The sequence below is a fragment of the Balaenoptera borealis genome (genome assembly GCF_965194805.1).
Source record: "Balaenoptera borealis genome assembly, chromosome: 8".
Taxonomy (NCBI): Eukaryota; Metazoa; Chordata; class Mammalia; order Artiodactyla; family Balaenopteridae; genus Balaenoptera; species Balaenoptera borealis.
The window spans coordinates 91,548,631-91,575,186 of record NC_138865.1 but is presented as its reverse complement, the minus strand read 5'-3'; the positions used below and the strand labels follow the sequence as shown (position 1 = coordinate 91,575,186).

The following is a 26,556-nucleotide window of genomic DNA, read 5'->3' as shown; positions in this document are numbered from 1 at the left end:
TCCCAATCTTACACAGAAATATTAATGATAACACATTAAAAGAAGATAATTCATAAGGCCATTAGAAATGAAGGCTGTCATACAATCTAATGCCAAAATCTGAGATAAACTAGTAACAATTATATGAAATATGGACATGGCATTAACCAGCTTTGCTTTATGAAAAAAGGACCACGTAAAATAAGGTAGGAAAAATCTACTATAACCTCTGCAATATAACATGCTTCTTAAACAGACATGTAAGGTCTGCTTTGAGAAATCATCCCTCTGTAATGCTTAGAACACTGTACAGTGCAGTGTGGAGATCTCTGAACTCCTGAAACTACTCCTTCCCACCTCCACTGGTATTCTCCTATATCCTTGCAGGGTCTGTAACTCCTAGAAAATAACTGGGCAGGAAATAGCGGGAGGGGTTAAGAGTGGGCACAATTAGAAATGGCATGGAGCATCCGAGGAAATTTAATTACGGTTTTTAACACCCCAGAAAATTAGGCAATAAAGGAGAAGCCCTCACTGGATTCATGCTTGCTAGAAAAATAGAAATTTCTCTAGGTCCTGTGTATATGAACCTTCCCTCTTCCAACAGGGATCTGAGAAAGGGATTTGATCTCTGCACAAAGAAGCACATAGGCCAAAGTAATCTCCCTATTTGTTGGTTAAACACTAAATCTAGATAGATGTCATTTTTACCAAGGTTGAGAATAAATGTCAATATGAAACAAAACTAAATACAAACTACAGAACAAGAGGGGAAAATAGCATCCAGAAGACCTAGAGAGGAGCATACCTCTAAATATCATTAAATGTACGATCTAAAAGAAAATTTTAGTAAAGTATAAAAGTTATGTCATATATGAAACAAAACAAGTCATTTTAAAAGTTGAGATGAGATGAAAGGGGGATATGGATGAGAAAATGAGGAACTGGAAAAACACAGAAGCAGAATTTAAGACCACACTGAGGGAGTAAAGAGCAGAACTTATGCTGCAGAAAACTGAAGGAATGATGTGGTTAACAAATTTGAAAAGCTTTCTTAGAATGCAGGGAATAAGAACAAGTATATGTAAGTAATGAGAAAGACGACTACAGATACGGAAGAAGAAAAAGGAGAAAGAATATTCAGATGTTTAGTGATGTTTAGTGATAGTAGAGGAGAGACCAGAACAAATTGAACTTCATAAAGATTAAATCAGAATAAATTGTAAAAGAAAAAATTATCCAAGCTAGAGTTTAATCAAATCTTTGAGCTGAGGAAAGACCAGTGCATACACTTTTTAAAGGGCTCCTAGGGACTTCCCTGGTGGCACAGTGGTTATGAATCCACCTGCCAATGCAGGGGACACGGGTTTGAGCTCTGGTCCGGGAAGATCCCACATGCCATGGAGCAACTAAGCCCATGCACCACAACTACTGAGCCTGTGCTCTAGATCCTGTGAGCCACAACTACTGAGCCCACATGCCACAACTACTGAAGCCCACGTGCCTAGAGTCCATGCTCTGCAACAAGAGAAGCCACCGCAGTGAGAAGCCCACGCACCGCAACGAAGAGTAGCCCCCACTCTCCGTAACTAGAGAAAGCCCGCGCGCAGCAACAAAGACCCAACACAGCCAAAAGAATAAATAAAATTTCAACAAAGTAAAAAAATTTTTAAAAAGGGCTCCTAAATCCAGGAAAAATGAGTTAAAGGAACACAACCTCCAAACCTGACAAAATTTTGAGTAATCAAGACAAATACAAATTTAAAAATCTTTTAAACATCTGAACAAGGTTACCCATACCTGAACAAACTCATCTATAAAGAACTGTCTTCCAGTGAGTTCTCCCAAAAGCACATTCTAAAATAGGGGTTTGGTGATCCCAGGAAGCACCTGTAGGGGCATGGAACATGAGACAAGGCAGAGAAAGAAATCCTCAAAGGGATCTTTATTGAGCTGGTTACAGATATGGGCAACAGGGGCTCAGTCCTAATGGAGAAATCTAGGAATATAGAGCACACCTCAGTATTATCCACCTAAGGAGCCAGGAAGCTGGGATAGTTATCCTGAACTGCCATCCATCTTCAGCCCATATGCTGGGAAAAGTCCTCAGACAGAGAGTCACAAATGATTGTAGTAGGACACTATTGGCACAAACTAAAATGGTGAATACTTAGGTGATGTGAGGACGGCACTGAAATCACCTACTAATAATGACCAAAGACATACAATGACAATAACAAAAATGATAGAAGGTAGTGAATTACTGTCAGCAAAGTCTTGAGGAGAAATGAATATGTATCAATACAGTTGGCCCTCCACATCCATGTGTTCTGCATCTGTGGATTCAACCAACTGAAGATAAAAAATATTTAAAAAAAAAATTCCAGAAAGTTCCAAAAAACAAAACTTAAATTTGCCACACGACAGCAACTATTTACATAGAATTTACATTATATTAGATATTGTAAGTAATCTAGAGATGTTTAAAGTATACAGGAAGATGCGTGTGTGTTATACGCAAATACTGTGCCATTTTACATAATGGACTTAGGCATCTGTGGCTTTTGGTAACCGAGAGAGGTCCTGGAACAAATCCCCTGTGGATACTGAGGGACAGCTGTATTTGATGTCCACACAACTCTTTTATGGATAAACGTTAACAGCAAGACATCTTCCCATGCAAGACCTCAAAAACTGTATTGCCCATGCACCTATCTTTTTGTAAAGAATAGTAAAAAATTTCCACATAAAAATAATATTTGATCCCTTTGAAATTTCAGAGCAGAAAAAATTTTCATCCTCAGTGTAACCCAGAAAATAAACCCATTAATCAGCCAGACACTTCAAGGAATTTCTATAAGATATAGCAATAATAGGACCTGGCTTAAGAAAATACTACTCCCAAGGTCCAGTGATTGAATACTTAAAATATGTGGAGTAACTGGTGAAAAAGAAATCCAGTGTGGTGGGCAGCATCTGAAATGACTCCCAATAATCCTTGCCTTTTGATAGTCACACACTTGTGGAATTCCCTCCCATGTATGTATGTGTGCCAGACCTAATGACTTGCTTCTAATAGAATACAATAAAAATGATGGGATATCACTTCTAAGATTAGGTTATAAAATTGTGATTTCTGTCTTGCTAGTCCTCTCCTTCCTGCTGGTGCTCTTTCTTACCTTCTAACTTGCTTACTCTGCCATGTTGTGAGATGCTCTATGAAGAGGCCCACATGACAAGGAACTGAGGGCAACCTCTGGCCAATAGCCATTGAGGAACTGAGGCCCGAGGTCTTCCAACAACCATGTGAGTGAGCTTGGAAGTAAATGCTTCCCCAGTTGAACCTTGAGATAACACTGCAACCCCTGCCTACACCTTGATCACAGCCTAGTAGTGTAATCTATTAACTAATAGAACTAATATGTTCTATTAGTTCTAGAACTAGTATGTTCTATTAACATATTTGGTCTCAGTAACTCATAACTCATCTCCATTTCCTGATAGCCAAGTATGATACTAACAAGGCTCCAACAATTAAGATCCCAGAAAGGCCTGTCGCCCACAGAGAGACCCTGAAACAGAAGACCCACTTAAGCTGCCTGGATTCCAAGCACTCAGAAACTCTGAGATAATTAATGTTGTTTTAAGCTATTAAGTTTTAGAGTGATTTGTTACAAAGCAATAGATAATACACCTAGAAACCTTCCCCAACATGGAAATTCAGGACTTGGAAATAAGAATGGGCTATCAGGAAGCAGTGAACAAATTGAACAAATTCAAGATGTGCATTAGTGCCCACGCTAACCTTCCTTGCAAATGAACAGTGTGTTCAGTAGCAGAGGTGTTACCACAGTGAGCTCCCAATCATTGCGGGCATACCAGCTAGAGGTCAGCTTCAGACCCTCAGCCACCTTTATGCTGCTATCTGTAGTGTACCAAGGGTAGGGCAGTGGGAGTGGCCCACTTCCTGTGAAGGCAATAACAGGGTACTTTTTCTGTAAAAGACTATAAATAAAGCCAACTAAAAGTCAGCTTTCTATTATCACCATGCATTGGCAATTCTAAACAATGTCAGTGATGAAATATCCTCCCCATCAGGGCAAACAGCCTTCCTGCCTCCCCTTTGGTGCATCACTGACCGCCACAATAAAGACCTTACAAATGCTTGGCAGGGTGAAGCTCCCTGCTGTGCACAGCCTTCCTAATAATGCCATCTGCATTTTTTATGGAAAATTGGATCTTTTATCCAACATAGATGCCCTCACAGATCAGAGTAGCAAGAAAGAGCAAAAGCAAAGGCAAAGGTAAGGGCAGGCTCTGGATCAAAACAACAAATGAGACTCCTACAGTTGACTTCAGGATTGCATCAGTGCCCCATGCAGAGAGTCACCACCTGCGGTCACCTGTCAGGGGCAGAATTTATTCTCATTCATTTGCAAAATATTTATTGAGTGCCTAATCTGAGTCAGATATGTTCCCAGTCTAGGAAATCTGTAATTAACAGACATGAATAATTGCCTTTGTGGAGCTTACCTTCTAGTGGAAATTGACTGAAATAAATTAAAAAGTAAAATAAATATCAGATGATGATAAATGCTAAGGAGGCAACTGAAGCAAGGAATGGGGGATAGCATTTTCCAGGATGGATTTTACAATTTTAAATGAGGTACTCAGAGAAGATTTCAGTAAGTAGGGGACATTTGAACAAAGACCTGAAAGAGGTGAGGGAGAAAGCCATGTGGATATCTTACGAAAGAACAGTCAGGTGGAAGGATGATCAAGTGCAAAATCCCTGAGAGTGTAGTGTTCTTGGAGTATTTGAGAAACAGCAAAGAGGATGAGAAGGCTAGAGTGGAGTAAATGAGGGGACAGGAAGTAGTAGGAGATGGGATATGAAGTGGGATAATGACGGCTGCTTCTCTTCCTTTCCCAAATCTGCAAATTCCTTTCATCTGTGGAATCTAAAGTAGGAGAACTTTGCTGGGAAAGGATTCTGGGAAATGTAGTTCCAGGCTTCCAACCCCTCTGATACCTGGGAGAGAACACAGGTGGGCAGGAAAAATGCTAAATACCAATAGGCAATCTGGCACATTAACTTTCCCCCACCTTCCCTCCTAGGATCTGAAAATAATATTGTCAAAAATTCCTTCTAAACTTTAAGACATCGACATAACCTGAAAGAATTAAAGGAACACTTCCCTGAAAGAAGGCCTGATTTCTAGTCCATTTCTGCTGCTTGACTTTGAATAGACTCCCTGACCTCCTGGAATCTCAGTTTCCTAGTCTGTCTAGAGAACATAACAACATCTGTCTCTCAAAGTCATGAAGATGTAATGATTTTGTAAAGAGCTCATCCCAGTGTCTAGTACACTAAAAAATAAATAGCAGCTAATATTATAGATGTAAAATTAAGGGTCTTATGGGTCCTAACTCTGGCTCCACTGCCTGCTAGTTACATGATATCAAGTAATTTATTTCACTTCTCTGAATATCAATTTCTTCATCTTTAAAATGAGAATAATAAGACCTACCTCCCAGAGTTATTTTGAGGATTAAATGAGATAATAGAATGATGATACTTATGCTGGTATACAGTAAATTCTCAAGGAATGCTAATTATTATGATTACGTAAAAAATCAAGGGGTTGGATTTTCTTCAAATTTCCTTCTCATCCTAACAGTCTTTGGTGCTATCAGGGGGGTCTACAAAGCAGGACTTTCAAAAGCTACTTCTTTCATAACTTGCAGGATTTACAAATTTATTTCCTTTTAAGTATATTTCTTTCTAACACACTGTGGAGAGAGCACAAGAAAATTAAAAATGCTTGCCTGTCAATCACCTGTATGTCCACTGCCAAGATTCTTGTGCAAGTGCTGAAACCAAGAAGCAGGAGTTCCCACAGGAGGTGACCCTGACCCTGTGGGTCTCCTGGGTCATTTAAATTAACTCACTCCATCACTTTCTCATTTATCTGCCACTTGGTCTCTTGGTCTAGCCTTCCAGGGCAACTGCACAGTTGAGGCAGGTGGTCCCATATTTCTGGGGCTGTTTCAGCAGGGAGCAAACCCAGCACCGAGGACTTGGCTGTCCCAAAAAAACTTGAGTGGCGAAAGTCAGTGTCAAGCAGGGAAGGTGAGATGAGAGCGGGCAGCAGCCAACCAATCACCAACCGTACTGCTTCCCAGAGCCCCGTCATGGCCCTGGGAGCAGTGAGATCACACAGCAGGAACCCATTCCATCCCCTTCAGCCATCATAGCAATTTCATGAATATAGTCAAAAGTGGTGCAGAGAGAAACACTTTTTTTTTTTTTTTTTTTTTTTTGAGAAACACTTTTGAAGGAGCAAGGGAGTGAATGAATAAGAAGGCCCCAGCTGTGAGTACGTACCCTGAACGCCTGGCCAGAACAGAGAGTCACAACTAAAGGCCACATTGATATACAGCCAGCACAGGAATGTGAAACAATTCTCCCCATCACCCCTTACAAAAGCAGTGAGGAAACAAGCCCCAGGTTTACTCTAGCTAAGCGTGTTCTCAGTAGCAACCTACTAGTTAAGCTACATGTAAATAATGCTTACATTTCCTACCTCTCCACTAACCGCTCCTGAACAATTTTTCTTAGACAAAGGGCCCAGAATGTAGAAACCACTTCTTCACTTGCCCCTCTGGAATTACAATGTCTATTTGTTTATTCATTCATTCATTCATTCATTCATCCAACATGTAATTATTGCACACACACTTTGCTTCAGGCACTGGACTAAGGAACTGAAAATATAAAAAGAACATGACGTGATTGGTCCTGGCCCTTTGAGAAGCTTTAGTTCTGGGAAAGGAGACAAATTAATTAACCCACAATTTGCCATAAGCATTGTAGGTAAGAAGGAAGTGGTGAAGGATGCTGGAGGAAGGACATAAAAATCAGAAAGAGAAGTGAGGGAGGCTTCCAGGAAGAACTACATTTGAACTGAGACTAGAAGAATGTGAAGGAATCAGCAAGTTAGAAAGACAGTATGGTGGGGATGTTGGTGGTGAATGTCCAAGATGGAAGGACAGGCAGAGGGCACAGCAAGGGGAAAGGCACCGTGTAAGTCCCACAAGTTCAGTGTCCCTGGGAATGTGGTGGGGAATGAGGTCTGAGTCTGCAGCTCAGAAAAGAGCTACAAGCTAGAGCCAGACCTTTGCAAGTCCTCAGCCTCAAGGACCTTGCTGAAGCCATGGAAGACAACCACATCCCCTAGGCTGTGTAGTGCAAGAAATATAGTCTTAAAGTAATTAAACAGGGAGGCCATCAGACTGACATGGCACTTGTGGTAGTGGTCTAGGACACGGGGAGGGGGAAGGGTAAGCTGGGACAAAATGAGAGAGTGGCATGGACATATACACTACCAAATGTAAAATAGATAGCTAGTGGGAAGCAGCCGCATAGCACAGGGAGATCAGCTTAGTGCTTTGTGACCACCTAGAGGGGTGGGATAGGGAGGGTGGGAGGGAGACCAAGAGGGAGGAGATAAGGGGATATATGTATATGTATAGCTGCTTCACTTTGTTATAAAGCAGAAGCTAACACACCGTTGTAAAGCAATTATACCTCAATAAAGATGTTAAAAAAAAAAATCTAAGCCCATAAATGTCTCAAGGTTACAAAATCAAAACACTGAGGACAACCAATCACACACAGCCAACTAGGCTTTTAAGCTACAGCCAATCAAATATTTCCTTTCTTTCCCTCCACAATTTCTCTTTATAAACCTTTCTCCTGGCTCCTATCAGCAGCATGCTCCTAACCACTTCTAGTTTGGCACTGCTTGATTCCAATTGATTTTTGCTCAAATGAACTGTTAAAAAATTTAATATGCCTCAGTTTATCTGTTAACAAGCCTACGAACCTGCAATGGACCTGATTATTTCTTAACACCCTATTCAACTCTGGACAAGCTTCATCACACTTTATCTCCCCTAATATCCAGACTCTGACTCAGCTAGCTATAGTCTCCTGCCTCTACATTTTCTAATGCTCTCCCCAACTGTCATTTATATCAAGGTAGAAGAATAAGAACTGTCAACTCTTTCCACTTTTAAGTGATAGCGAGGCTTTAGACACAATTCTGCTCTGGAGAATCCTTTTATAGTGGGAAAAATCATTCCCAATAGATCTGTGTAATGCATTGGCCATAAGAGGATGTTGACTTTTTTTTTTAGAGAGTCTAAACTGTATTTTAACCTCTGGATGTTACTAATTAAGCATTTTCCACGAAGTCAGTTAGCAGCTGGTTTCACAGATTTTATAGTCTTGTTTTAGTGCTGTTTTTATAGAAATCATAGCAGAAAATGAGCCTGTTTTTTTCTGCTTAGTCGTTCTTGCTTAGATGGTAGGTTACACAGATTGTTCTCACTGAAAACCAATCTCATTTTTTGGTTTAAGGTTTCTGACTTCTTTTGGCTAAGGAAGCCCCAAGTTTTACCATTTGGACTTTACATCATGGCAATTCCCTTTTTATTGAAATTCTACTGACTGATGATTCTGCTGCTGTATATCGTAGTTCTCTGCCCAGGCTGTCTTCGGAAGGAAATGCTGACTCCCATTTTTCATTTAAAGGCTGGAAACTTTCTTGTCCATGTTGATGGAGGCCTCCCATAACCCCGGTACATATTGTCCCTCCTGAAACTGTCCAGCTTCATCATCACAGGGACTCCATGGGATGGTGGAAAGAAGATGTGGAGGACCCATGTTGACATCCAGGGTTGGTTTCATGGACATATGACCAGTGCAGTCACTCACCCACACTTGGAAGAGCCTCACACTTGCCTTAAGGCTCTGCTGTCACTGCCCCAAAATTATTAACAATTTTAACAAAGGGTCCCACCCTTTCATGTTATACTAGGCCCTGTAAATCAGGTAGCCAGCCCTGCTGACATTATAATCCCTATTGACAAGAATGAGCCTCAGTGTTTTATCAGGTCTAGTTTTTCAGTGCAGCAAAGCCAGTTTATCTCTTCCAACCATCACACCTATGACTGCATACATGGTAAACCGAATTTCAGAGAAGTCCAAGGGACCATTACACTGGGAGGTTATGGTCAGACACACAACCACAGCCAGCTGAATATTACTAGGCACCATGCACAACTCCTTTACTAAACTCCAGTGCATTCAGGATAATAAAGACAGAATTCTCAAGGCACTTGAGAGCTTCCCAAGCTGTGCCCATCCCAGGTGTAACCTCAGTCAGCCTAAGAGAAGTTCCCTGGAGAGCAGTACTTGAATGATAAAAAAAAAAATTCACAATTCACAGCAATCTGGGTCTGTTTTCAGTAAGTGTAAAGGGAGATGCCTCTTTGATTAGACCTTTTATTCATTTAAATAGAGTTAAACTAAAAATCAGGTTAACAGAACAATGCTCTGTCTTCTTTTTTTTTTTTTTAGTCTAAGAACACCTGGCTTGTTAGAAAAGCAACCTGAGAAGAAGGCATCTCTCTGATTTTGGAGAGTTTTTATACCTAATATCTTTATTCATTTAGGCTTTATCCAAAGGAGTAAAGCTGTTATGCTGGATTTCACTTGCAGTCACATGATACCCGGTTGCCAAGGAAATCAAAATGCCTAAAATTCTGGCTACAAAAGAAAAGGGATTTTGATATTTAGATATATAGAGATAGAAAATATATCCTGTATACATATATACATATATATACACATATATATGCACACCCATATACATACACACACATACATTTATACATATGTATATATAATGTCTTTCAACTAGTGTAGAATAATTTTGGAATACTGATTCATTTTGTTGGTTAAAATATGCTGTTAATTATAGAGGCTGTGGTGTACTGGAGCTGCCTCATTGGCTCTCAAGCCACAAGTGTACACATCTCTTCCCATCTTTACATTCAGTGATGTCATGTCAGCATCCTGAAATCAGCCATGATGGAAGTATTTATATCATGGGGACATTCGCTACAAACCAAGGCATTTCCCCCCAGAGATCCATGTACTGGTGCACTACCATGCAATGCTTACTGTAAAGGATTCTAAATGAAACTTGGAAGTTATGAAAATTAAGGCATTGTAGATTCAAATTATTAAAACCAAATAAAATTGATGAAGAATGATTAGAGTGGAAGCTTTAATTCCACATAAAGGAAGAGAGAGAACTGGGAGAATGATATTAACTCCATCAGCTCTAATCTGTTGCTGTGGACCATCTTCCAGGGAGAGCATATGGCAGCCTAAGACACAGGAGTTAAATCCTTCCCTGACCCTGAGGAATATTGCACCTGAAAATACGGTTAATGAGTATGTATGAGTCTGTGGGGGTAAGGGCTACCTAATGTCATAAATACAAATCACAAAAGTAGATAACTACATAAAATATATGCCTTCATTTTCTCAAACTCAATACTATTAAAAGAAATACAATTTTATAAAGACAGGGAGAATTAAAACCATTAGAACTCTATTTAATTATCCCATTATGCTTAAGTGCATAAAAATAACCTAAGCATTATATATAACACAGAGAGAAACAAACTGATTAAAACTGAATAGGAACACTGTCATTTCTTTTTCACATCAAGTATAATCATGTGAAGGAACCCCTTCCCAACAGGCGGCTATGAGAAATTAAACAAAGAATTTATTGCTCAGATGTCTGTGGCTGCAGAAATTTACGGCCAAAGGGGAAATTGCACCAGATGTGTTCCGTAGAGGGAGATGGGTCCACTGCATTTCATTAATGCTGGGAAAGTTCTTACAGGAATAATCCAGCCAATTTCACTCCATCATTTCAGCTTTTAGATATATCACTAACCACCCTCCACAGCCCACCAAATACCCAACATTTATTATCTATTGACTGATTTTATTCTGTGATTCCTAATAGAGGACAGCTAGAGAAAGAGATAGAGAAGGTATATAGGAATCTTAAGGTCAGGTGTGTAATTTAGAAGAGAGTATTCCATATCCTCTTGTTTTGTAATACAAATTAAAGAAAGCAAATCTGGACAAAATCTTCTGGACTAGTGAGAATACAGAAAAGATGCAGTGTAACCATGGGTTAAAAACACTGCTCTACACTGCTAACTATTAATATTTTAGAGGTAACTCTAGGCTAACTATCAATACTCTAGGGCTGTGTACCCGGCACCGTTCTGAATGCTTTACAAATGCCCATTTAATCCTCACAACAACCCTATCAGGTAATTATCTGTTATAGACCCCATTTTACAAATGAGGAAACTAAGGCACGGAGAGGCTAAGTTACTTGTCCATGGTCATGTAACCAGTAAGTGACTGAGCCTGAATTGTAAAACCAGCAAGTCTAGTTCTAGACTAGAGTCTATGTGTCTGTGCTCATAACCTCTACACCCTGCATGAAGATAGATACCCACCTTGAGAAAGACAAGGAGAAGAAAATATAAAATTACCAAACAAATCATTTGGGGTAGGATTTTATTATTGTTATTTCACAGAAAGTTAGTCTTAAATAGAGTACCATATATGCATAGCACATTTCTCTTTTTTATGAGAAAATTTTCTACCTTCCCAGACTTAATTCTCATTTATCTCCTTGAAAAGACTTCCTCTTCCCCACCTCCTGGTACAGCCATCATCCAGAATACAGTGTTGCTTATGAGACAAGTTCTCAATGAATCAATCAATCAACCAATTAGTCAATGAGCGACATAACAGCCATGGAGTTAATTTGGCCTGGAATTAAACAGTACTTGATGTGGATTATTATTTTAAAAATCCAAGATGTTCTCAGAGCATCAGAAAAAGCTTTAAAGCTTTGTAGACTAGAGCTGTGAATCCCTAGTATGAATAAAATGGAGAAATAATATTGGGAAAAATAAAGGAGTTAGTCCTCAATGATGTGCCAATGAGGTACCAGGTGCAAGACTGTTTGCATCATTTAACTCATTATTTAATTCTCACAGCAACCCATTTGGTAGATGAGAAAATGGAGGATCAACAAATAAAGCATTTTGTCCAAAGTCACACTGGCTAATAAGCAGAAAATTGGGAATGTTATCCAAATCTAACTCCAAAGCTCTTTTCACTACCATCCAAAATTGCAGGTAAGTAAAGGAGCAAACGGTGGGGCTGTGGAGGTAAGGAGGAGAGAGAAAGAGAATGAAGAGAGAGTAAGATGAGACTTAGCCAAGACATCAGCTTATCCATGAACCTCAGTTGTTACTCTAGTTTGCCCTAGAAATATCCATGCAATTATTTTAATCCCGCAATTTCCTTAGCTGGGATTAAAAGAAGAATGACCCAGTTATCACAGTCCTCCCGACAGCAAAGTTGGGGCTGACATCCAATTAATTCAGGGCTTCACTGTGTGCTGGCATCCCTTCCCTTAAGGGAGAAAGCCTCAACAGAAGTTCTTCTCACATCTGAGTTGGAGGTAATTGCCCCTGCACAGGAAATCCTAAATCTCCGCACCCTCAGGCAGCAATCTGGCCATTCATTTGCAGAATCCTGCCACTGACCTGGCAGCTGCAGAGGCCCCCTCAGCAGTTACAGCTGTCTGTTGGGATACCTGTTCTCTCTAATTGAAAGTGATGGGCAAGGGGTTGGTGGAGGAATATTGGCAGCAGCTCCTCTAATGCCTTGTGAGTGGACAAAATCTCCCAAGGAGATGTAGTGTAAAAGAAGTTCTGCCTGTAGTTGCATTTCTCCAGAGAAGAACCACCCTGAGTGCATACAGTAAGTTAGAGATACCCAACAATCTGATGATGCGCAGTAAAGAAACACTTTAGGAAAGAATTCCTCGGAAGGAACTACGAAGAAGTGAATAGTGCAAAGCCCTCTCCTCGCTGCTGGTACTATACATTTAAAAATCTGCAGCATTCACATCCTCTTTCTCCGCCCATCCCCCCTCCCACTTTTTAGTAATTGGTTAATGGATGCTAAAAGCATGATGAGGAATGTAGTATACCCAATTTATTACTACAGTTCATTTCACAGATAGCAAGCCCACGCCCTGCACGCTACATTGAATATATAGGTTACATTTAGAGATCGATATCACTTGGCTGCAATTTGATAAGTGCTTCTAATTTAATTTCTAGTGATGGCATTTACTTAATCAAAACTTTGGCAATGAAAACCAATTCAAACACAATATGCAATAAGCAGATTTGGAAAAGTGTGAGAAGAAACCACAGTGTGAATAGTCAGTCTTTAAATGCATGATTTCAGTTCAGTATAACTTTAATAAAAACTATCAGTCTTTTAACAAACATTAACTGTCCCAGCACTAGAGGAAAACATAATGATGCAAGATATTCTACATGGAGGGACCCTGGGTAGAAGATATGATCAAATCTATTTAGGCATCTACTCTTAAGTTATTCAAGCCCTCAAGTAGTACTATTTAGTTATGCACAACCAAAAATTATTTCTGTCCCATTGGAACTCCTGAATACAGCACGACTTTCCTCATTTTATATTTTAAAAGCATTGTGTCTTCACAGTAAGAGTTACACAACCACACATGAAGTCGTTTAACAGCAGCGCTTTTGTTTGAAACATTGGGCCTTTAGGAGAATATAGTTAAAATAAGAAGAAAGAAAACAACTTTCAAGTCAATGATGAGAGATGAAAGACCAACAGTGAATGTACCAAATTTCAACTCAAATCTTTAAATAAGACTGTCAAAGAAATGTCCCCATCACCTAAAAGACAGAAAAAGCACACAGTTTTGCCACGCCAAGTAAAGGAGATTCAGGTGGCTTTCCTGGTGGTCCTTCTCTTGGAGCTGTCTTTGTTCTCCTGCCCCTTTCTCCAACATATCAGGGCATCAGCAACTCTCAGAAGAGAAGTTCCTGAGCTCAAAAATGCAGTGTAGGGTGGACAGTTTGGGCACCCTGGAACTCCTTCCTTGGGATTCAGGAAAGGGACACATGCCCCCTGGCCCCCACCCACACACACGGGTAGGTGAGGAGAGAGCTTCTCTGTGAACACAATACTCGCCAAGAGGCCACCTCCCCCCTCGCACGCCTCTTCTTATATCCGGTTGGGAGAGGCAAGCCCTGCAGAGGGGGAGGCGGCACCTGTGGCTGACAGTTCTGTCCACATAGAACATGGAGGACTTAGTTCCTTTTGTCCTTAACTTTAGACCTTTACTGATTTCTGCATTTCTGAGCCAACTGGAAACACCCAGCTCAACACCTATCATCAAGCTGTTATATTAGTATTGGAAACAGCATAAATGCCCATCCATGGGGAAACAGAAACTAAGATTGACCCATACGAATTCTGTAATATTGTGCCAAGAAGAATTAATTAGATTTATGTATGTCAACATGGAGAAATCTCAGAAACATGATGATGAACGTGAAATGAAGCAGAATGATAGTATTCTCTAACTTCAGTTTTCTCATCAGTAAAACAGGGATTCCTTCATTTAAGAAATATTGAGTGCCTACTGTGTACCAGGATCTTAGGCAATAGGGATATAGCAATGGAAAATGAAGAAACTCTTCCTTCATAGAGGTTATGTTCTAGTTGTACAAAACAGGAAGATATACAATAAAATTTAAAAGCTAAATTTATAGTATGGCAGGTGATTATTTTAAGCTATGGAGAAAAATAAAACAGGAAAGAAAAAAATGTAGCATCAGAGGAAGAGGGCTAGGAAATTTTGCATATATGATCTCACTGGAAAGGTAATGTTCAAATAAAGATGTGAAGAAGAGGAGGATTGAGGAATAAACCTTTGCTATAACAGACATGCAGACAAGCATGAGAGAAGCCTTCTCAAACTTATTCTGATTATCACACATCCTTTCCTGTTTCCCAGGGTAGATATAAAATGTTCTCTATCTTTATATCTTTTCAGGCATTTCAGTGGGAATCTATTGGCTGGGGCTGAGAGGAGGAGGGTTTAATACTACCATTTGAGCCACTTTTTAACCTGGACCTAATTTTATTTGAAATCAATATATACCTTTTAAGGGATTAGGTAGAAAGTTTTTTGATTGTTATTGAGTTATTCAGAAATAATTATGTCTAATATACCCAGTGCTTAAGCAGAAGAGTCAATACTCGAAACTCTGATGCTGAGAATTTTTTGTAGGCTGAATAAAAGGACTTGGCTTATTTCCTGAAGAACAATCCAATATAAGCCAAAATCTCACAAGCTTGCCTCTGAAATTTATTGTTTAACCTAATGTTAGCTACAAAGCTAACCATAAAGTTAATGGCAGAAGAGATTCTGTGGCAAATGGGAGGATATCAAAATTAATGTCTAGAAAGAACTGGGTATGAAACTCCCTTTCTTAACTTAATGGACCTGCAATATTAAGCAAGATGGATCACATCTCTGAGCCTCAGTTTCCACATTTATAAATGGAAATAATTCCTGCTTCTCAGGAGTTGAACAAGAGAATAAGTAAATGTTTGATCTACATCTTTCCCTCTGCTGGACTGCAAGCTCCATGAGGGCAAGGAGCATGTCTGCCGTATTAACCTCGGAGCCCCAGGAAGTATCATGTGCCTCCCTGACACATAAAAAGTGCTCATTAAAATTTTATAAACTGATTTCTTGACTATATGACAATGTATGGAATAGTGGCTGGCACAGAGGAGATCCTCATATAATAAAATACTAGTTTCATCCTTTCTTTTCTTTCCTCTAGCACTCTAGGGATCTTTCTCTGCCTAAACCACCTAACCTGGTCCTACGTTAATAATTATGAATCTCAAGAGTTTTTTTGCTGTTTGGGAATTGACTAGTCAGTTGTATAATAGAGATCTTCAAGCCATAAACATGACCTATGCACTGAAAAGGACTCTCTTCACCGGAGGATGATCCTTAGGTGGGCACCGGGTCTCTCAGCCAGCTCTGGCATCCTAAAGTACAGGTTGCACCTCTTTAGAAGTCTTTTCTGTGATATGAAAATAATGCAATGATCTGCTTCCCTCAGTGAGGGCCTCAATCCAGCATCTTACGCCCGAGAGACCTACACTTTCTGCCAAACCAGGCATTTTCACTCAAAGTGTTCAGAGTACAAGAGGGATCAGCGGATGGCAATCACAGCTTCCTGGCCAGGAGTCAAGATGAAGGGGCTAGAGGCACAGACAGGGCCACCTGCTCCCTCTCCATGGTTTCCATGGCATCTCAGAGTAGAGGTAGCTACTAATGGTCCTGGAGGTCTAAGCTATTCCTTAAAGGAAAGAGATTGAGGAGGGACTGTGGGTATAAATGGTATGAAGAGAAGCTGCATAGCATAATGTTTAGGTGCATTCTGAAGTCAGATTTGTTCAAACTCCAACTTCACTAACAGTTACAGCACCTTGACAATAGCTTAATCTGTCTGTGCCTTAATCTGTCTGTGTCTCCTTCTGTATGATATGATACTAACAGCCAACATCTACTGAACATGCTTTGTGGGCTAGGCACTGTTAATATGTGTCTGCATTAAATCCTTACAATAACTCAGTAAGGTAGGTGTTAGTATTATCCTCATTCTACAGATGAGGAAGCAAACACATGGAGCAGTTACATTACCTGCCCAAGTTCATACAATGGATTATATTACCTGCCCAAGTTCAAGGCCCAATGCAACCAACCAGCACTCTTGTTCACTATACATTTGTGAGAACTGAATTAGATGGTACGTGAAAAGTGCTTAAAATAGCGCCTGGGAAATCATTACGCCTTGGGAAAACCATGAATGAAACTGCCTGGCTAGAGATGAGGGATCATGAAGTTTCATAGGCAGTAGGGTTAGTTAATGAAAATTAGAGTTTGGGATCATCTACTAGAAGCCATGAGAAGCAGTGAAGGTTGGAACAGATGAGGGGAACTCAACTAAGAGACCGTGGCAGTGATTTATGTGTGAAGTGAGAATGGCCTGAAAGAGCATGATGGTTTGGAGGATGGGAAGGCAAAAGCTCATGAGAGAACAGTGTCTATTAAGAAGGGTGATGATTCGGAGAGGTAATCTCACAGAGAAGGGGACTTCAAAATGGCTTCTTGAATTGCATGAGGATAAGACCATTCCTTTAAAAATAGGTGGGGGGCCATGAGTTAAAGTGGGCTTTCAGGTAAGGTAGATGCAGTCCATTTCAGTCATGTTAAATTTTAAAAGAAAGCAAAACATGGCGGACAGACAGTAGATAAGGAGAAAGGCTTCTCTTGAGTACATGCGAATAGACACGAAAAACAATCCCATTAAAAAAGAGAGCTCTGAAATGGAACCACCTGGAGAAAACCTCTGCTTTTATATTTTTCTCTCAACAATCACAATTTGTTGGGCTTCAACTCTTTATTATTTCATTTTAATACTTCCCTTTTTATGGAAGTAGGAGAGCTTTGTGGAAGATTAAGAATTATTCATATGTGCTTCTTTTCTGAATAAATTGTTATGTGAAATAATTTATTTTGGTGGATTTTGGGGGCTTGAGTCTTTATCTTGAAAAGAGAAAAGAAAGGTCTTTCTCTTAAAGTGGCTTCTCAACAGTAATAACTAAAAGACAACGGGGGGAAAAAAGTTTTCACAACCTTTCATCTGAACATTCTGTTGAACCGTTAAAATTATAAAAATTTGTGTGTGAGTTCTTAAATTTGAAAAGTGCACAAAATAAACTTTCTGCTCTCCTCAGAAATGATGTGATATTATCTCTGCAGGAGAAGAGATTGGGAAGGTTTAGAACATTCTTTAGGCTTTTCAATTGATGTCAAATCAAATGGGATGCCTTCACATGTCAAGAGGCTCATTTGCTGCACTCTATGCCTGCCAAAGTCCAATATGCTGAAATTCTCACTCCGTTGTTCATCTCCATGGGATGCTTTATGCCACCAGGCATTAACTGTTGAATTGCCAGTCTCAACTACCACTGTTAAACCTTTATGGTCTTAGCCACCCAGAAGAGTAATATGAGAAATGGCTCCCTTTGCAGGAAGTTGTCGTGTGCCTGAAATAATTTAATATAGAATGAGTACTTCAACAAAAGTGGAAACAGATGGCAGCAAAGGGTGAAAATTCATCTAAATAGTAAAACTGTTTTCTTCCTGAGAGCCCTCGCCACACCACATATGAAAAGGGTGATACCAGCAGGTATGCAAATGACAACCTTTAATATTCAGTACTTTCTTGGCTGTGCAGCACTGGTCAAGTTACTAAAACCTTCTGGGTTCTCAGTTTCCTCATATGTAAAATGAAGAGATAATGCCTACTTTACAATATTGCTACTGGGAAAATTACATATGTAAAACACCTAGAATAGTACTTAGGCATTCAATAAATGTTAGTACCTCCCTCCTGGTTCTGACTCATGAGCTCCTCCCGTAAACCCTGCCCCAACAATTACCAGAATCCACTTCTCTGTGTATCCATGCTCCTTGAGGAGTCATGGGATCATATACAATACTATAAATGGTCAATACTATTGGGCTGGGAAAATCTTAGGAAGTTTTTTTGATACCCGCTGTACCTCACACTAGAGGAGTTAAGGAATGCCCCTGTACTAGCTTAACTCAAAGTAAAAGATTTTCACATGAATTTTGCAATCAAACCCTCCAAGACAACATGAAGGTCAGACAAAAGGAGACAGCAAGGGGAAGAGGAGGGACTATGGAGGGAATATATTAGAGAGAGAAGAGATGGATCCTTATCCTTTGTCTTAAGAGATCTGTGTCCACATTTTTCCATTATTTATTGGCATTTCATGGTCTTTAGCATCTGTTCATAAAGACATTTACTAAAGCATGTTGGTTGTGGGTCCTTCTCTCTTGTCCAGCATCTTTGGATCAACAGGAAAATACTCCAATTACATATAACCTACATATCAACGTAGGAAAGGCAGAGAAGCAGGAGGTATCATCAGAGAACACTGCATATTAGATAAGCAAATTCAAGATGGTAGGCTTTACCCAATTCTAGAGCTTCTACAATTCCAGACCCATAATGCTTATCTAAATAATATAAAATACTTTTCCAACCCCATTGAAGCCTTCTTAAATTTCTATCCTCCAGATCCATCACATAAACCCATTTGAATTGCTACTGTTCTAACAATGCCATGTTTTGTCCTTAGATTAGCTACGGAATCCTAGTAAGTCAGGCATCCCAGAAGACTGCACACAACACAAAGGATTTTAGGGTAACACCACCTAGAAATGCACTGATCATTTTCACCAATTTGTCCCAAAGAACTAGATTAAAATAGTTAAATCCTTCAAGGTTATTTTACCTTAAGTTAAATGCCTTAAGGTATTAAAACAGCTTAGCATTAAACCATCATGCTCAAGAGAACCCAAAGCAAGCACAGAACTGAATTGGTCCAATTCATTCCTTAAACAAATTTATGGAGCATCCCATGGGTGACAGGCACTATCCTAAATGCAAGAAGTACACAGAAAAATAGGACAATCTTCTGTCCTCAAGGAGATTACAGTCTGTTAAGGGAAACCGGTCCACCATTACATATATACAAAATAGCATAACACGTGCTTTAGCAGTAGTAGAGGTGCCAGGTACCCTGGGAGCACAGAGATGTTGGCCATTGAACTGGATCTTTAAGAATAACGGAGAATGGAGGAACACTCCAAGCAGATTATGCACAAAACATGGAAATGTGGAAGAGTGTGGTGGATTGAGGAATGATAGTGTTTTAGCCTGGGTCCCCTAGCAAGCAGAACCTAAAATAAGAATTAAGCAGTTAATACTTCATTTGGGAGGTACAAGCCCAAGACCGTAAAAGTAACACACAAAAAAAGAAAGGAGACAAAGGATGATACAATATAAGGTGATGTTATGAGTTACAATAGCTACAGCAAAGACACAGAGCATGTCACTCAGTACCTCTCCAAATGAACCACACCTGGGAGTAGTTCACAAATAAGGGAAAGGAAAAAAATTTATCTGTCAGTTTTCCCATCAGTCAAGGTCCCCCCACAGTGGGTCAGCTGGCCCTTTGACAGCTGATCAAGAATCCAGATCCCACACTGGGGTGTGATGTTCATCCAAGTTTGAAAGTAAGGGGATGACCTGTTGCAGGTGGTGTGACAACCAAGAAAGAGAAAGCAGGAGGCAGCTGGGGACTCTGAGAAGTCATTGTGACTAGAAAGTAGAAAGCATGGAGAGAAGAGGAGGGAATATGGCGCAGAAACAGCAAAGATTAATCTGTGAATGCCTTTACGTACACCGTTGAAGAGCTTCGATGTTATTCTGTGGGTCAAGAGTATTTTGGGAAGGTGAAGGTCAGGCAGATATAATACAAGGTTAATTGAGTGTCTAGGTAAAAGTAGATCTGCATTTTCTATTACCTCCTTCAATATTTGGCCAAGGTTAAAGAAATTCATTTCAGGCTATTCCAAGCTGAGATTTAGAGACAATCAACTGAGATATTATAATCATACAAGGAGCAGACAAACTGTCAATGAATAAGCAATGGTAGATGCTCTTGTCTATTTTGTTTAACTGCAAATAGGAATTAGATGATCATTTGAGATGATGATTCTCAAACAACAGATGGATACCAGGTCCACATGGTATCTTGAGTTGGTCTAGAATTACGTGAGCTGGCTGGTATGACTATTGAAACTCTCTAGTAAAGTGCCTCCTTTTCACACCTGGCTTACAAAGCGATCACCCAAGGATGCAATCACATTTGGTGCTCTTTGAAACACAACCAAGAATAACATCTGGCATTTTTTGGGAGAATGATTTTTTTCACTGTATAGTAATAGCTGTTTACAGCCAACAGCTTTTCATAATCTAAAATCTCATTTAATCAGTATAGCAAGTTTATGAGAAAGTAATTATTATTCCCTTATACAAATGTAGAAATTAAAACAGACTCAGAAACATTAATGTGCTCAATACCTAAAAATAATTAATAGTGTTATTGAAATTTGGACCTCAATCCATTTGTCTCCAAGGCTCACATTTTTTCTGGTGTACCTTAACTGTCTCACAGAGAATTCTGTGAGAGGACAAAGCCTTTTTTTCACTCCCGAGAACACAAAGCCTTAGAAGTTGGAAATGTATACAAACATCTATAATTTTCCTATGGCAAATTTCTGAAAATCTTTCTTGAACAGATTGATCTTCTTAGATAATATTATGTCTAGAGGAAATGAGTTCCACATATATGATTTGAAGTTGTTCTTCCCATTAAGGGATTTTGTTCACACCCTTAAAGCTTACAGAGTTCCCATGATTTTACTCTTCCAGAATTCCTCTCAATGATTTCAAAGATTTTAAAAAATCATACACCATCCTTCATGGTGAATAGACCTGAATTTAAATCATTATATGTATTAACCTGAACAAATGATTTAACTTCTCTGAACATCCTTTTCCTTGGATGTAAATGAGGCCCATGGTAGCTCTCTCATGGGATTTCTAGTTAATTAGATGAGATATTAATACAGAGGAAGAAACAGGCAACAGTTTTACCCAAGAGTTGCAAAAGCATCAAGTATCAGTTACCCCAGTGGAGCTCACACCTCCACCTAATCCTGACCGGACATTTGACCCTCCCACGCCCAATTCCCTTATTTCCTTGGAGGTCAAAACAATGAAACTTTGCCTTCAGAAATAAAGACACTGTAGAGATGAGGAGAGAGTGATTAGAGTATTTGCACTTTAATCTACACAGAGAAAGAGAATGACAGTTTGTCTCTCGTGCTCTCTTTTTGCAGTTAATGTCAAATAGGACAGAATAAAAAAAAGATGTAGGATCCTCAGACTCCCTTTTCTATCTGGGATCTGCTTCTCTGGCCCTGCCTGTTCCGACCTATGGGTCTCACCTTTCTTCCTGCTTCTGATTCCACTGTTTCTCACATTAGCCAAACTGACCCCCCCATCTCCAGCTGTATTCCTAGCTTTCATGTGGCAGCCAGATTCTGGTTCCTTCTCATTCTCAATGCATTTGTTCAAAAGCTGTTATGGAAGATTTCTGGATGAGATGGTGCTAGGATAATACATGTCTTATACCTTTTCCCCCAACTTCCACTGAAGCAACCAATGAACATAAAAATTAAGCTGCAGAAACATTTTTAAAATTTCAACTTGCAGTTATGTAACAATATCTGTAAGATACTTCCTTTACTATATTTTCACACAGAAAAAAGGGCTGAAATAAAGTATAAAATAACAGAATGTCACTGGTCATCATCACTGGGTCATGAGCTTATGAGATTTTCATTTACTTTGTTTTGTTCTTATTTGCTTTCAAAGTGTTAGGTAATTAGCCTACATTACTTGTCTGAACAGAAACAAGATAGATGTTGTTTCTTTTAAAAGAAAACAGAAGAAGAAATAGAAATAAAAAGTACCTTACAACATCGTCTAAATTTTACAAGTAACAGAGACTGTAGTTCATTTTTATTTTGTCTCCTTTGGATCATAAATAGTAGTACTAAGTACTCTGAAACATGCCCCCAGGCTAATAAATAAGAAGTGGTATATAATTCCCACAGGGGAAGAACAATGTTCATTCTAATGGTCTTGTAGTTATGGTAAAATGTAGATATTTGAAATAGTTTATAATGAGTTTGATACTAAAATTTGAAATATGCTATTAAAATGTCACAAAACACTTGAACAGCATGACTATTAAGCTGGTTTTAATTTTCCATTTAATCATAAAGAATGCACAGATTAAATTCAGATTTCTTTTCAGTATCTTTGTATAGTCATATCTCTTTTCAGCATTATTATTATATCCCCAGAAGCATTCTTCATCACACTCTGGCAAAGAGAACTTAACATCTCTCTATATCTTCTCAAATTTCTGTTTTCCAAGGAACACTGTGATCCAACATTCTGTGTGTAAGAAATTAACCCAATTATGGTGCTCCAACCTTGAGGCATGACATAAAAGTTGCTTAGGTAAATAGCAAATATGGAAGGAGTTGGGAATGAGAAGTAATGGGCAGAGAATTAGAAAGTTTTACTGAGAGCTTAAGAAATTATTAATTAATACTGAAGCTTCAAAAACTCCTCCAGTTTAGTCTCTAACAGCTGTAACATGATTTATACATTTATGTTGTCTGAAATTTTCTGAATGTTCGTATCTGCCTTCTGTTCTATCAAAATTCTTGAAACTGGAGGCTGCTTTCAATCACACTTTTAAAACAGCCTCAAAAATACCATCTAATTCTCTCCAAATTCCTTTCTTCCTTTTTTTTTTCCTCCCTACAAACTGAGCACCTACTATGTTCCCAGACACTGAAAGAAGCCAGATGTGCAAATGAAATGAGACACAGACCTTGCCCTCAAAAGAGTTCATAGTCTAAAATCGAGCTGAACTTGTAAATAAAGAATCATTTCATAACAACAGTTTTTGCAGTGTCTCTAGCAACAGAGAAAAAAGTAAGAAATTGTTGCTTGAGACAGTTGACAGGGAAGACCCTGGGTAAAGGGAGATTAGTTAAGAGGTTTCTGCAATTTTCCTCCAAAGACAGACTGAGTTCTTCAACTATGTTTTGTCCAAGAGATAATGTCAACCAGAGATAACTCTAATGGAATAGGAAGCTAGGGGCAGGGAGTGCTAGGACCAAGCTGCCCCCAAGGATGATCCAATCTATGGATGGAGGAATACATAAATACCTTTGAGAACCACAGCACAGTGTGATAAAGATTATAACTAAGTTAAATTTTAACATAAAAAATAATAAATGTCAGAACCCAAAGGCAACAACTAATTTGTCTATTGATAGTGGCTAATATTTATTATGGCAGCTTTTAGGCTAAGCTCTTTTAGGCTAAACTCCACCCCAAATAAAGCTGGGACCTCTAAGAGCTGTATTGTAAGTAAAATAGTGAATGAAAAGTAAATCCACCTTCCAAAATGGCATGATAAAGAAATCAAATTGTCTTGGCTTTGGTGCTGGGTAAAGGAAAAAACGATACCCTCCCTAAGAATACATAACCACAAATTACCTCTCATGCTACCAGTGTGGTATGAAAAACCTCAATCAAATAATTTAATATAAAATGGTTGGCTATGCTCCATGCAGAAGAAAACATGAATCCTCTCTAAAGGAATTCACCTTCAATCCAGGTTTCAAAGAATTCCCACAGATAACATTCAAAAAAAATATGAGCTCACAGTCTAAAATACCAAAACATACAAGAACACAAAGAACAATCACTGAGAGACATCAAAGGCAATAAGACAGCAGAATCAGATCTGCACAGATTCCAGATAATGGTATTACTAGGCACAGAATATAAAATGACTGTGTCTGATATGTTTAAAGAATAAAAAAAAAGCTTTGAAATGTGAGTAGGAAACCAAGAGATTTAGAAATAACCAAAGGGATTGGGGAAAGAACCAAATAATCCTTCCAGATATTAAAAATATCTTCCACCTAGGATATAGAAATTAAGCTGAGAAAGTAGCTCCTACCCTAACAATAGGAACAGGTCAGATCGCCTATAAAAATCATGTTTGAGCCCCTCACAGAGCTGAGGTCACAATGTGAGCTACTGAACTAAAATCCAAAACGATGGCAATGTTCTCCAAGGAGAAATGAATCCCACGACTGTTTTGCCTTTGGCAGAGCAGTAGAGATAGCAGGAAGCCATGACACAAATGGGCAAGAAAACATCTGAGATTTTAATTAAATGTTAAGGGACAGGTTTGGGCTGGAGAGATGGTTTAGAATGTCTGGGAGTCCCAGATGAGACGGAAGTCTGCATTCACCCACAAACTCATTTCCCCTGATCTCCATGGAATGTTTATGAAAAAGATTAGAGGCAGGAGAGGAGAGTTCAAAGAGATCACCTCTGTGGTAAAGACATACCTAAGTGTGAGGGTAAAGAAGAGAATGAGAGCAAATCTCCATTGATCCAGAAGCTTCACGAGTAAGAGGCAGAGTCTTCTGCTGCGAGAGAGCAGGAAAGCTTACTGTGCTCATTTGCCATTTGAGCAGAGTCCCCATCTCTCAATCTAAAGTCACTGCTCTTTTTAAGTTGTAAGAAACCAGCTTTGATCTCAAGTTGTCTTGATCACTTTCACAAGATTCTCAAATACAGGGAAAAGTAAATTATATTATCTAACAATCTCAAAGCTACTTTTTAGTTAAATGTATAGAATAACTCTATAAAACACGAAAGTAGTTCACTGATTCTTGCAATTGAGTTGAGTTACTTGGTTACCCAAAATTCATTGGGCAAAACTGAGAATCTTTTTCTAGGGTAAGTATCAGCACTCCATACAGAAGTGTGGTAGACAAATGTAAAATAGATAGCTAGTGGGAAGCAGCCACATAGCACAGGGAGATCAGCTCACTGCTTTGTGTCCACCTAGAGGGGTGGGATAGGGAGGGCGGGAGGGAGGCGTAAGAGGAAGGAGATATGGGGATGTATGTATATGTATAGCTGATTCACTTTGTTATACAGCAGAAACTAACACACCATTGTAAAGCAATTATACTCCAATAAAGATGCTAAAAAAAAAAAAAAGAATGTGGTGGAAAACTGAGTCATTTCACCTTGAGGCAGAAGAGGCAGTTCTTAGTTTGCCACAATCATGGTCCTTCCTTGACCACCACCAAAAAATATATCTCCTCCAACTTTCAGAGACTTTCTAGACATCTGGAACTAACCCAGCTCTCTTAATTAAATCAATAAATAAGAGAAACAGAAATTTAAAATGTAAAATGCCTGTATGAGATTTAAATATATTGAGAGGACTTTATTCCAGATGTGAGTGAGTGATCTATCAGAGTAGGTTATAACTACAACTATATATGGAAGGATATAAGAGAAGTGGGTGCCTGAAGAAGGAGGGGGGATAATTTAATTTCATAACCTAAGAAGTTTGTTACAAATTAAATCCAAAAAGTAACCATGAAAAGTATAGTTTTCATATGGGTTTTCTGCTTCTGGTTCAGTAAAAACTAATACCCATTATATGTCTTCGCTGAGACCCACATCTCTTAAGTCACCTTAATTTTATTTAACAAATATTTATTGAGCTACTACTATGTGCCAACAAGCACTGTTCTAGTCATTTAGGATACATCACAACAGAACAAAGATCCCTGTCCTCAGGGAACTCAATACCAATGAGTAGGGAGATAGACAAAAAAAAAAATGGAGGGTGACAGACAAAAAATAGTAAACATAGTAAATGAGTAAATTATTTAATATGTTAGGAGGTAAGTGCTTTGGCCAAAAGAAGGACAGGAGGGATGAGAGATAAAAGATGCAGAGGGTTGCCGTTACAGTATTAAACAGGATGGTCAGGGTAGACATCACTGAGAAGGCCCAAAAAGAGGAAAGACAGGAGTGAAGAAGCCAAGTGGTTAGCTTATGTGCAAAACAGCATTCCTGCAGAGGAAACGGATGGTGTACCACGTGTGTTCAAGGAGCAGGAAGGAGGTCAAGGTGGCTGGAATAGAGCAAGTGAGAGATCAAGTAGTAGGAGAGAAGGTCATCTCCTCATTCTTATTCATTTTCATTCTCACTCCCAAGCTATTAAATCCCAATGAAAGAAATCATATAAATTGATGGCCTCTACTCAGAGATAAATTATCCAATCTCAGCTGCTTTAATCCACCTAGTTATTTTCTTCCTTTCTTAAGTCATTTC

The 26,556-nt window shown here is 39.1% G+C and overlaps 1 long non-coding RNA gene across 2 annotated transcripts in view; it reads right to left on the bottom strand.

Annotated features, from left to right (window-relative positions):
- Window positions 1-26,556, bottom strand: part of LOC309634304 — a 265,444-nt gene that overhangs the window by 4,225 nt on the left and 234,663 nt on the right. The gene's annotated exons all lie outside the window — the stretch shown is intronic.